Source organism: Somniosus microcephalus, chromosome 15 (genome assembly GCF_052327205.1).
Source record: "Somniosus microcephalus isolate GS21.2 chromosome 15, FLI_Smic_1.0, whole genome shotgun sequence".
NCBI lineage: Eukaryota > Metazoa > Chordata > Chondrichthyes > Squaliformes > Somniosidae > Somniosus > Somniosus microcephalus.
Window position 1 is genome coordinate 19,002,315 of NC_141001.1, and position 13,614 is coordinate 19,015,928.

Sequence of the window (13,614 nt, forward strand, 5' to 3'; positions counted from 1 at the left end):
ACTACTGAACATGTGTTCAGCAGCAGGATTTAAAGGTATCAGCAACAACTTGCAGGTGATTTGCTTTTTGATTTCTACTGGGTAAGTTTGTGCAACTGTTTCGCGCTTTCTACAGTTATGTAAAGTTGGTGAGGTGACGGGGAGTGGTGTTGCAAGTGGAGAACACGTTGCTTCTGATTTAAAGGGTTCAGCTCAGACCACTTGCTCTACTTGCAATCCCCCTCGCGCTGGAGTATGACAGGAGATGGAGCAGAGGCAGGAAAGAAGAGGACAAGCTGCTTGCAGAGGGAGGAGGATGAGGGACAAGAGGGTTCTCAGCAGGAAGCCTTACCCATCTAGGGTCTTCCTAGAGCACTTCTCCTACCTGCACTTAAGCCAGGAGCTCTGGATTAGGAGGCTCCTCTTCACCAAGGAGGTGGTCACAGAACTCTGCCACCTCCTGGACCCAGACCTGCAGCCTCAGGGCAGGGTGACAACGGTGGTGCTGGTAGTCCTCAAGGTCACCGTGGCCCTCAATCTTTTCACTAGCGGATCCTTGCAGGCTGCTGCAGGAGACACAGCTAACATCTCCCAGTTCACTGTCCATCGCTGCATCTGGGAGGTCAGAGAGGCTCATTGTCTTCTCTCTGAGAACCAGCAGGAGCGTGCATGTGGCTTTGCCAGGCTAGTGGGCTTACCCATGTTGCAGGGCGTATTCGACTGTACACATGTGGCTTTGTGGGCAACGCATATCAATCCTGAGATGTGCCACAAAGGCAAAAGTTACCACTCACTTAATGTGCAGTTGGTGTATGACCACACCCAGCATATCATGATGGCGAATGCCCAGTACCCTGGCAACAGTCATGATGCCTTCATCCTGCGCCAGTCCGGTGTGCCACCAATCTTCCAGCCACCACATCAAACCCGAGGGTGGCTCCTCAGACACAAGGTCTATCTGCTCTACACCTAGCTGATGACTCCCCTCTGCAACCCCATCACTTGTGGCCAGTAATAATATAATGAGAGCCATGCTGCCACGAGGAACCACATCGGAGCAGACCATCAGGGTTCTGAAGCAACAGTTCTGCTGCCTTAACTGTTCGGGAGGAGTCCTCCAGTTCACGCCGAGGCGGGTATCCCATTTCATGGTAGTCTGCTGCATCCTTCACAACTTGGCCATCATGAGGCAACAGCCCATGTCACTACGGGTTCTGCAACCACCTCAGGAGGAGGAGGAAAGGAGGAGGCAGGCAGCAGATCCCCATTCCACTCAGGTGTCCATGAACACCTCATCAGAATCCGGTTCCCCTGAATGAAACCCCAGATCTCCTTTGCTCACCACTTCCACACCTTACCATCACGGAACATTACAGCGTGCTCTTGGGCACAAAGCTGAAATGAGAGCTACAACAAAACAAACATTCCAAATATAATTTTTAAATTAATGCCAAACTAATCAAGAATGTCAACTAATCACCCTTACGCATTCCCTTAGAATGCACTGCAATTATATGGGGCCCTGGTGAGATCACACCTGGAGTATTGTGTACAGTTTTGGTCTCCTTACCTAAGGAAGGATATACTTGCCATAGAGGCAGTGCAATGAAGGTTCACCAGACTGATTCCTGGGATGGGGGGATTGTCCTAAGAGGAGATATTGAGTAGACTAGGCCTATATTCTCTAGAGATTAGAAGAATGAGAGGTGATCTCATTGAAACATACAAAATTCTTACAGGGCTTGACAGGATAGATGCAGGGAGGATGTTTCCCCTGGCTGGGGAGTCTAGAACCAGGGGCCACAGCCTCAAAATAAGGGGTCGGCCATTTAAGACTGAGATGAGGAGAAATTTCTTCACTCGGGGGTGGTGAATCTTTGGAATGATCTTCCCCAGAGGGCTGTGGAGGCTCAGTCGTTGAGTATATTCAAGACAGAGATCGATAGATTTTTGGATATTAAGGGAATCAAGGGATATGGGGATAGTGCAGGAAAGTGGAGATGAGGTAGAAGATCAGCCATGATCTTATTGAATGGCGGACTAGGCTCGAGGGGCCAAATGGCCTCCTCCTGCTCCTGTTTCTTATGTTCTTATCTTAGTGTCTGTATTTTGTGTTCCTTTGCTTACTATAGTGCTCCTACGCAGTGCTATCCTAGTCTCTGCAGCATGGCTGGTGGAAGGCTGCTGTCTTTCCATGGGGGAGACTACAAATGTCCTTGCAGGATGACCTCAAGCAATTGTGGGCCTAGAAGGCCCGGCTGTAGACTGCACCACCTCGGCATGGGCAGCAGCTGGCTGGCTGACAGGCAGCAGCAAGGGCACTGTTGGAGTGGCAGGGGTGGGAGTAGCAATGCAATCATCCTGAGAGAGAACAGCAGGTTCTTGCTCCACAGACCCACTGCCACTCCACTGCAGCGGCGCCTTAGCATTCCTAGCCATCTGTTGGAGGACAGATTGCTGGACTGCTGTGAGACCCTGCAAGCCCCATTCCACACTGGTAAACCCAGCCACGATGGCATCAGTCTGAGCTTGCATGGCAGCAAGCTGAGCCTGCATGAGAGCAGCCTGAGCTTGCGTGGCAGCAAACTGAGCCTGCATGAGAGCAGTCTGAGCTTGCGTGGCAGCAAACTGAGCCTGCATGAGAGCAGTCTGAACTTCCACTGCAGCAAACTGAGCCTGCATGAGAGCAGCCTGAGCTTGCGTGGCAGCAAACTGAGCCTGCATGAGAGCAGCCTGAGCTTCTACTGCAGTAAACCAAGCCTGCATGAGAGCAGCCTGAGCTTGCGTGGCAGCAAACTGAGCCTGCATGAGAACAGTCTGAACTTCCACTGCAGCAAACTGAGCCTGCATGAGAGCAGTCTGAGCTTCCACTGCAGCAAACTGAGCCTGCATGAGAGCAGTCTGAGCTTCCACTGCAGCAAACTGAGCCTGCATGAGAGCAGTCTGAGCTTCCACTGCAGCAAACTGAGCCTGCATGAGAGCAGTCTGAGCTTCCACTGCAGCAAACTGAGCCTGCATGAGAGCAGCCTGAGCTTCCACTGCAGCACTCGGATATTGAGTTGCTTCCGCTTATGCTGCAATGGAAGCTACAACATCGCCCATCATACCCAGCATCATGGTTGGGTCCACAAGTGTCCTAATGGAGTTTCCCATCATTTCCATCCTGGAAATCATGGGCTCCAAGCTCCTCGCAAAGCCCCGTGCAATGTTGGAGCCAGATTCCTCCATGCTCCTTGACACTGACAAAAGGCTCTCCAGCAGGCTTGCCATTGCACTAAGTATTTCTGTGTGCATGTCCATCACCCTTCTTCTGGAGGCCACCCCATCAAGTTGATCATCTGAGTCCTGTGCAGCAGATCTCATGTGTGAAGTCACCATCCAGGGAGCTGGCATCCGAGCTACCCGTTCCCCCTGGCCTGGCTGCAGCTCACTCATGCCTAGTGAGTCACCACGTGCAGATCCCGCCTCTATACTACCCTCTAAAATATGCGCAGTGCCATTTTCTGAGCTGGTGCCTGGGAGTGTCAGATAGAGTGACGGTGCCTCTTCTCATTCACTCTCCTCCTCCACAACGTCGAGGACAGGCTGTGCTAGTGACAGTTCTTAAGGAGAAAGGCACAAAGGTCAGGTTGTGATGAAGGGGTAGAGGGGGGGAAGCAAGGTGTGCATGCTTACACCATTAGTAGCTTTTAAGTGAGAAGAGATTGTGCGATGAGGGGGAAGTGAGATGTGAGAAGAAGGATTAGGTATGAGCATACCGTCATCAACCACAGCCTCAATGACGGCCCCTCCAATGATCTCCAGCACTGTCTCCTTCAGCTCAATGAGATTCTGAAGTCAGGCTTCCCCTCCACCCGTCTGCTGCTGCTCACAGCGGTTGTGTGCCACCTTTGCCTGCAAGAGATAGGGAAGTGTGTCTGTGAGTGTAGTGCAATGTGTTTGGGTGATGTTCCTGCCATGGTTGAATAGCTGGCAGTATGTACAAGGTGTGAGATGTGGTTGAGAGTCTTGCAGCAGTGGTAACTGTGTGAAGGTAAGGTAAAGCTATGATTTTGAAGTATGAGTCGTGATTGCTAGAGATTGTTAGCGATTGCTAGTGAGTGATGGGGAATGATGCATTGAGCAGTGTGTGAGACTAGTAGTGCAGTTGGTGGGATATGGGATTTGAAGATGCATTCACTCACCTTGACTACTTGTGTGCAGGCATTAAACTTCTTGCGGCGCTGGATCTGGGTCCTGGGGGCAACACACGTGGCACTGACAGCTTGTGCTATCACCTCCCACTGCCTTCTTGCATGCTGCCTGGAAAGCCTCCTGCCCCCCCTGTGGGTAGAAAACCTAAAGTCATATGTGCACCCCCAGGACCAAGGCCTCCAGTGCTGCAACTGAGAACCTCCTTGCCCTCTCTCTTACCTGTTGAGCCATGGCGTCAGACTGACAATGAGATGCTTCTATAACATAGTACCTCCCCTTTGTGCAGTGATCCTAGGCAAAGTTTTATTGGCCAGCTGACTACACCCGATATTGGCCCCCCTATTGAGCATTAAGCCAACCAGCAGCACTTTTAGCACTAAGATCAGGGCTCCAATTATTATAATGAGCAGGCAGCACAAATTTTGCATGCTGCCTGCATCACTTTGAACAGGGGCAGGCAGATCATGGTTTGTGCTCCCCGCGCCGTTTTTCAGCTTAATCGAATTTCACCCCTACGATGTTTCCCTCAGCTTTTTAATTCAAGAGGCAAGCCTTCAGTTTTATATTTTAGTGGGGTTGTCCAGTATTTCCTCCTATAATGATTTCCCACAATAGTAAGGAAGGATATTAGTTCTGATTATGTAGAATCTGTATGGGTAGAGCTGAGAAATATCAAGAGGCAGAAAATGTTAGTGGGAGTTGTATACAGACCCCCAAACAGTAATGCTGAGGTTAGGGATGGCATTAAACGGCAAATTAGAGATGCATGCAATAAGGGCACAGCAGTTACCATGGGTGACTTTAATCTACACATAGATTGGGCTAACCAAATTAGCAACAATACTGTGGAGGAGGAATTCCTAGAGTGTATACGGGATGGTTTCCTGGACCAATATGTCGAGGAACCAACTAGAGATTAGGGCATCTTAGACTGGGTATTAAGTAATGAGAAAGGATTGATTAGCAATCTTGTTCTGTGAGGCCCCGTGGGGAGGAGCAATCATAATATGATAGAATTCTTCATTAAGACAGGGAGTGAAGTAGTTGACTCAGAGACTAGGGACCTGAATTTAAAAAAAGGAAACTACGATGGTATAAGGAGCGAGTTGGCTAGGATGGATTGGAGGAACATTACTTAAAGGGTTGACGGTGGATAGGCAATGGCAAACATTTAAAGATCGCATGGATGAACTTCAGAATTTGTTCATCTCTGTCTAGCATAAAAATAAAACAAAAAAGGTGACTCAACCGTGGCTAACAAGGGAAATTAGGGATAGCATAAGATCCAAGGAGAGGACATATAAATTGGCCAGAAAAAGCAGCAAACCTGAGGATTGGGAGCAGTTCACGATTTAGCAAAGGAGGACAAAAGGATTAATTAAGAGAGGGAAAATAGAGTATGAGAGTAAGCTTGCACGGAACATAAAAACTCACTGTAAAAGCTTCTATAGATATGTGAAGAGAAAAAGATTGGTGAAGTCAAGCGTAGGTCCCTTGCAGTCAGAATCAGGGGAATTTATAATCAGGAACAAAGAAATGGCTGACCAATTAAATATATACTTTGGTTCTGTCTTCACAAAGGAGGACACAAATAATCTCCCAGAGATGACAGGGAACATACGGTCTAATGAGAGGGAGGAACTGAATGAAATCAGTATTTGTAGGGAAATGGTGTTAGGGAAATTGACGGGATTGAAGGCCGATAAATCCCCATAGCCTGATAATCTACATCCAAGGGTACTTAAGGAAGTGGCCCTAGAAATAGTAGATGCATTGCTGGCCATCTTCCAAAATTCTACAGACTCTGACACAGTTCCCATGGATTGGAGGGTAGCTAATGTAACCCCACTATTTTAAAAAGGTGGTGGAGAGAAAATGGGGAATTATAGACCGCTAAGCCGGACATCCGTAGTGGGGAAAATGCTAGAGTCCATTATAAAAGATGTAATAGCAGAGCACTTGGAAAACAGTGACAGGATCGGACAAAGTCAACATGGATTTACAAAAGGTAAATCTTGCTTGACTAATCTGCTGGAATTTTTTGAGGATGTAACTGGTAGAATAGATAAGGGAGAACCAGTGGATGTGGTGTATTTGGACTTTCAGAAGGCTTTCGATAAGGTCCTGCATAAGAGATTAGCATGCAAAGTTAAAGCACATGGGATTGGGGGTAAGGTACTGACTTGGATAGAGAACTGGTTAGCAGACAGGAAGCAAAGAGTTGGAATAAACGGGTCTTTTTCCAAGTGGTAGGCAGCGACTAGTGGGGTACCGCAGGGATAGGTGCTAGGATCCCAGCTGTTCACAATATATATTAATGATCTAGACGAGGGAACTAGATGTAATATCTCCAAGTTTACAGATGACACAAAGCTGGGTGGGCGTGTGTGCTGTGAGGAGGATGCATAGAAACTTCATTATGATTTGGACAGGTTGGGTGATTGGGCAGATGCATGGCAGATGCAGTATAATGTGGATAAATACGAGGTTCTTCACTTTGGTAGCAAAAACAGGAAGACAGATTATTATCTGAACGGCAATAGATTGGGAGAAGGGGAGGTGCAATGAGACCTGGGTTTCCTTGTGTACCAGTCGCTGAAGGTAAGCATGCAGGTGCAGCAGGCGGTTAAGAAGGAAAATAGCGAGAGGATTCAAGTACAGGAGCAAGGACGTCTTGCTGCAGTTGTACAGGGCCGTGGTGAGCTCACACCTTGAGTATTGTGTGCAGTTTTGGTTGTTTTATCTGAGGAAGGATGTTCTTGCCATGGAGGGAGTGCCGTGAAGATTCACCAGACTGATACCTGGAATGGCAGGAATGACGTATGAGGAGAGATTGGATTAATTGGGCTTATATTTGCTGGAGTTTAGACGAATGAGAGGGGATCTCATTGAAACTTATAAAATTCTTACAGGACTAGATAGACTAGATGCCGGAAGGATGTTCCCGAAGGTGGGGGAGTCCAGAACCAGGGGTCACAGTTGAAGGATAAGGGGTAAGCCATTTAGGACAGAGTTGAGGAGGAATTTCTTCACCCAAAGAGTGGTGAACCTGTGGAATTCTCTACCACAGAAGGCAGTTGAGGCCAATTCATTAAGTATATTCAAGAAGGAGTTAAATATATTTCTTAATGCTAAAGGGATCAAGCGATATGGGGAGAAAGCAGGGACAGGGTACTGATTTTGAATGATCAGCCATGATCTCATTAAATGGCAGAGCAGGCTCGAGGGGCCGAATGGCCTACTCCTGCTCCTATCTTCTATGTATGTTTCCCCTTTGCCCTCTTTTACTTTTCTGCCCTGCCAATTTCCTCCTCTCCTTGGAGGTGCTGACTCAGGAGGGTACGGATATATGGGCAGTAGTAGCCATTCTCCCGCTAGCCATTCATTCTTCATGTACAAACATGGACAGTGAATGTTGGAAGGCTGTTTTTCCATGGATAGCATCACAGTAAGCAAGATCATTTTTCATTTTGTACAATGTTGCATTATTGCCGATAGTGACTGCAAGTGAAACACACATGCATAACTAATGAACATTACTTTACTTTCAGGGCACACTCAGTTTCCAGCACTAAAATGCTGCATAACTAGAGATTACTGGATGAAAATCTGTATTTTACAAGAGAAGAGCGATGCTCTAGTTTCTGTTTTGTCAGTTTTACTCTTGCTATCTATTCCCTTATTCTCAGCTCTTCCTCTCAGTTCTCCCATCAGTGTTGGCATCTTTGGCTTATGCCAGTTTGTGTTGCCTTTTATGCTAGTGGCATCTTTGTCCTTAACCTCCCCTGCTTTGCCCTAGTGCTTTCTGACCTGGGGTCAAAACAATTTCTAAAAGAATGCAGATGTCATTATTGTGCTCAATTCTTCTGTGTTCAGTGCCTATTTCCTGCCCTCCCCCATCTATTCAAAGATGTGAATTTGTCATATAATTAAGCAATTAAAGGAGGCTATATTGGGTAATGAAGTATATTCCACTGTGTTGCAATGCATGTTAATTTTCATAGGTTGACCAAGAAGTTACATGTGTTGGTGAGCTGGACTAACCTGCAATCTAACAAGGAATGTGGGGCCATGGGATAGTATAAGAAAATAAAAGCATCATCAGTCTAACTTGTTACAAAATAACTTCAAGTGTTTATTGAGCATGTGCTGGTTTGAGGCAGCCTAGTAGACACTGTTTAAAATTTTCCTCCTGATATTGAGGAATTCTATTCCTAACCCATTGACTGCGTTTATGCTGCAACATGAGCGGGAGTTTTACAAACAATTTTTCTTTTCAGGCTGACTCCGTGGTGGCTCTAAATCATTAAACAGACTAACCAGAAGGTTTAGTAGAGAGTCATCTTTATAATCAGGATTTTGGGACAGGTCAATAGACCATACTTTTAATATGTCACATTAACTAACTTACCATTCATGCTTCAACTATAACTGAGTGGGTAAATGCATTTCCTGGTTAGGTACTGAGCTGTATCGACCAGGTAAGTATTGAGTGTTGTGCAAGTCAAACTTTGTAATAAATGCTAGTGATTTCATATCCTCTAGGGTACTAAACTATGGGGTGGAAGATTTGTAGGAAGCATGGATCCAATTATGGAGAAGTTTAATGCCTCCATACCTTATGATAAGCGATGGTGGTCTGCAGATATTAAAGGAAGCAAGACTGCCAAGGCTTTAGAGAAAGCAGGAGTGGTAACAAAAACTGAAATGGATCAAATTCTAAATGGAATGGACAAGGTAAGAACATTTCCAATGAATTGGCTTAACTATTAAAGTAATGAGGTCTTCAGTCCTTAATTCAACTGTAGTCTGTACACCAGTAAGTTACTGAAAAGTTTTATGTAAAATAAAACCCCCAAAGAATTGAGTTAAACACAATTCCATCTTTGAGTTCAGATGGAATTTATTGGCCAGGGTGTTCTGCTTCTGCTCTTGACAGCCTGTAGTTTTTTTCCCCCATTTATTTCAATGGACAGCAAAATCTTGGGCTGGTGAGCATACAAGTGTAAGATCCCATCTATAACCTCTCCAAGCTCTGGTTTTCCAATTCAATTTCAAATGAGCCTCAAGTTACAACAGTTGTCTCACTCCCTGATACCATTCAACATGTTATGGTCTTGAGCATAATATTACCAGACTGAGTATCATTCAGAGGACATTGTCCTTGAGCAATGCCATGGGAAATCAATTCATTTAAGAATATTGGATGCATTAAGCAGGTGTAGTGGTTCAAGCTTTTCCTCCACTTTTCCTATTTCAGTCATGCAGCCTGATTCAGTGGTACATTCTCTTCTGGGTCTGATGAAAAATCTTGATAAGCTTGATTAAGTGCTAATCATTCTTTTGTGCATTGATGTCAATGTTGGCTTTTTTCATCCTTGAGTGTTCCTGGTTTACACATGGTTACTGTGTTCCTTTTGATTCTAATCCTATTCTCGTTTGGTGAATATTCTTTTGTTCCGAGTCCTTTTTGTAGTTTTGAATTATTTTCTTAGTGAATCTTCGTGTACTGTGCATGTTGAGGTTCCCTGATGCCATGAATTTTGGCAGTCTAGTTAAGTGCCAGTCCAGTCATCGTAAGGTGAGTAGGTACAAAATCATAGAGTCATACAGTACAGAATTCAGCCCATCAAACCTGTGCCAGCTCTTTGAACGAGCTATCGAATTAGACCCACTCCCTTGCCCTTTCCGCTTAGACCTGATTTTTTACCTTTTCAAGTGTATATATCCAATTCCTATTTGAAAGTTATTATTGAATCTGCTTCCACCACCATACAGTCAGTGCATTCCTGATCGTAACAACTCACTGCATTAAAAAAAAGTCTCCTCATCTCCCCTCTTTTTTTTGCCAATTATCTGAAATCTGTGTCCTATGGTTACTGACCCTCCTGCTAGTGGAAACAGTTTCTCATTTACTCTATCAAAACATTCATCGTTTTGAAAACCACTATTAAATCTCCCCTTAACCTTCTCTTCTCTAAGGAGAAGAATCCCAGCTTCTGTGTTGTGCAAATCCGTTAAGCATACATGTTGCAGAACTTGAAGTGCAGTATTTGTTTTCCTTAAAAACTAAGTAAAGAAATTAAGGATAGTATTCGACTAAAAACATGGGCATATAAGGTAGCCAAATCTAGTGTGAGGATAGAGGATTGGGAAAACTTTAAAAGACAGCAAAAAATAACAAAAAGATTGATTAAGAAAGGGAAGATAGATTATGAAAGTAAATTAGCAAAAAATATAAAAACAGATAGTAAGAGTTTTTATAGTTATATAAAAAGAAAAAGGGTGGCTAAAGTAAATGTTGGTCCCTTAGAGGATGAGACCAGGAAATTAATGGTGGGAAATATGGAGATGGCAAAAACACTGAATGAATATTTTACATCAGTCTTTACAGTAGAAGACACTAAGAATATCCCAACACTGGACAAAGAGGGGGCTAAAGGGGGGGAGGAGCTAAACACGATCAAAATCACTAAGGAAGTGGTACTCGGTAAAATAATGGGACTCAAGGCAGATAAATCACCTGGACCTGATGGCTTACATCCTAGGGTCTTGAGGGAAGTGGTGGTAGGGATTGTGGATGCATTGGTAATAATTTTCCAAAACTCCCTGGACTCGGCAAAGGTCCCAGCAGACTGGAAAACTGCTAATGTAACACCCTTATTTAAAAAGGGCAGTAGACAGAAGGCTGGAAACTATAGACCGGTTAGCCTAACATCTGTGGTAGGTAAAATTTTGGAGTCCATTATTAAGGAGACAGTAACAGGACATTTGGATAATCATAATTTAATAAGACAAAGTCAGCATGGTTTTATGAAGGGGAAGTCATGTTTGACAAATTTGCTGGAGTTCTTTGAGGAAGTAACGTATAGGGTGGATAAAGGGGAACCAGTGGACGTAGTGTATTTAGACTTCCAAAAGGCATTTGACAAGGTGCCACACAAAAGATTATTGCTTAAGATAAAAAATCACGGGATTGGGGGTAATATTCTGGCATGGATAGAGGATTGGTTATCTAACAGAAGGCAGAGTTGGGATAAATGGTTCATTCTCAGACTGGCAATCTGTAACTAGTGGGGTGCCGCAAGAATCAGCGTTGGGGCCTCAGCTATTTACAATCTATATTAATGTCCTAGATAAAGGGACCGAGTGTAATGTATCCAGGTTTGCTGATGATACAAAGCTAGGTGGGACAGTAAGCTGTGAGGAGAACACACACAGTCTGCAAAGGGATATAGATAGACTGTGAGTGGGTAGTAAGGTGTCAGATGGAGTATAATGTAGGGAAATGTGAGGTTATTCACTTTGGTAAGAAGAATAGAAAAACAGAATATTTTTTAAATGGTGAGAAACTTTCACATGTTGGTGTTCAGAGAGATTTGGGTGTCCTTGTGCAAGAAACACAGAAAGTTAGCATGCAGGTACAGCAAGCAATAAGGAAGGCAAATGGCATGATGGCCTTTATTGCAGGGGGTTGGAGTATAAGAGTAAGGAAGTCTTGCTACAATTGTACAGGGCCTTGGTGAGACCACACCTGGAGTACTGTGCACAGTTCTGATCTCCTTATCTAAGGAAGAATATACTTGCCTTGGAGGCGGTGCAACGAAGGTTCACTAGATTGATTCCTGGGATGAGAGGGCTGTCCTATGATGAGAGATTGTGTAAAATGGGCCTATACTCTGGAGTTTAGAAGAATGAGAGGTGATCTCATTGAAATATACAAAATTCTGAAGGGGATTGACAGGGTAGATGCTGAGAGGTTGTTTCCCCTGGCTGGAGTGTCTAGAACTAGGGGGTATAGTCTCAGGATAAGGGGTAGGCCATTTAAGACTGAAATGAGGAGGAATTTCTTCACTCAGAGGGTTGCGAATCTTTGGCATTCTCTGCCCCAGAGGGCTGTGGATGCTGAGTCTTTGAGTAGATTCAAGGCTGAGATAGATAGACTTTTGGACTCATGGGGAATCAAGGGATATGGAGATTGGGCGGGAAAGTGGAGTTGAGGTCGATGATCAGCCATGATCTTATTGAATGGCGGAGCAGGCTCGAGGGGCCGTATGGCCTACTCCTGCTCTTACTACTTACGCTCTTATGTTCCAGATATAGGTTTGGATATTCAGTTTGAATTTATAACCCAGATTACTTCCATTGATGTGCAGATTCTATGTGGTCCAAGATCCATAGCAATTTGACATCATTGTGTTAGTGACCGCCTTTTTGTGAAATAACCATCTTAACAACTGGACATGTGGTTTGATGATAATCCATCTTATTTTTCAAAGCTCATGTGTGCACAACAAAGAGTACGAGCAAATGGAAAATTTAGAGCAGAAGCATTGGGGACAGTCTCAATGACAATTTATTGATTGTCATATTAGTTGCTACATAGGTCAACAAATCTGTCACCAAATATAACAATCATTAATTATTTCCCCAAGAGTAGCTGCTGGTGGTGAACATTGCTCCCGTTGATCCTGGGTTTTAGGTCGGGGAAAAATCCTCACTTGCTCGTTCTAATTTTTTTTAAGTCTAATTTTTTCTAAAGTCCTCAAGAAAACATCTTGTCAAGAATTATTTCTAAATGCTGAATTTATCTTAAACAATTTTTTATTGATTAGCAAAGTGGGAATGTGTTTTAAGTTATTATTTCATTTACTTTGTTGTGCTGTGAATGGGTTTGGTTCTTATCTATCTTATATATATATAATAATAATAATTGCTCTTCTGTCTGTCTGTCTGTCCGTTCTCTATACATTCGAAAGTTATAGAGCGTACCTACACGCGTGTTACATCAAAAGAAAGATTACGATTCCGGAACGGTCATAAGCATATTTACTTTTCCGTCAGACAAAAATCGTGCCCACGGTATCCAAAAAACATTCAAAATTCCGCTCATTAAATGGGAAAAGTTCTGCTCATTTGCTCATTAGCATTGAGTGACGTGAAGGTTGACCAATCGTGCGGTTGAGCGACCTGACAGTTGACCGACGGTTGACCAATCGCTGCATCACGGGGGCGGGTTCATTGCGTGTGCGGGCGGGCCATCCTACAGTTGAGTGTTGAGTGACTTGACGATTGACCAATCCTACAGTTCAGTGAACTGATGGTTGACCAATCGGTGCATGTGTAGGCGGGCCTTATCATTCTGAACCGAGGTGAGTGGCCGCCATCTTGATTCTTAACGATTTTTTTCCCACACTTTCTGTGTGTTAGGGAACTAAGGAAAAGAACAATTTATTTCAGTTTTAAATTGTATTTAGGAACAGTTAGAAATGAAGTGATCCCCTGCCCTTCGCCCGGAGGCGCGCCTACTTTGACGGCCATTTCGAGCGGCTGTGCTGGCGCCGGGTGCGGCCTAGCAGCCCGGGAAGCCTGGGCCTTGAGTTGAGTGGATTCCCGGCGCGATGCCGCTGCCCCCTGGGCCCGAGGCGGACGCCGATCGAT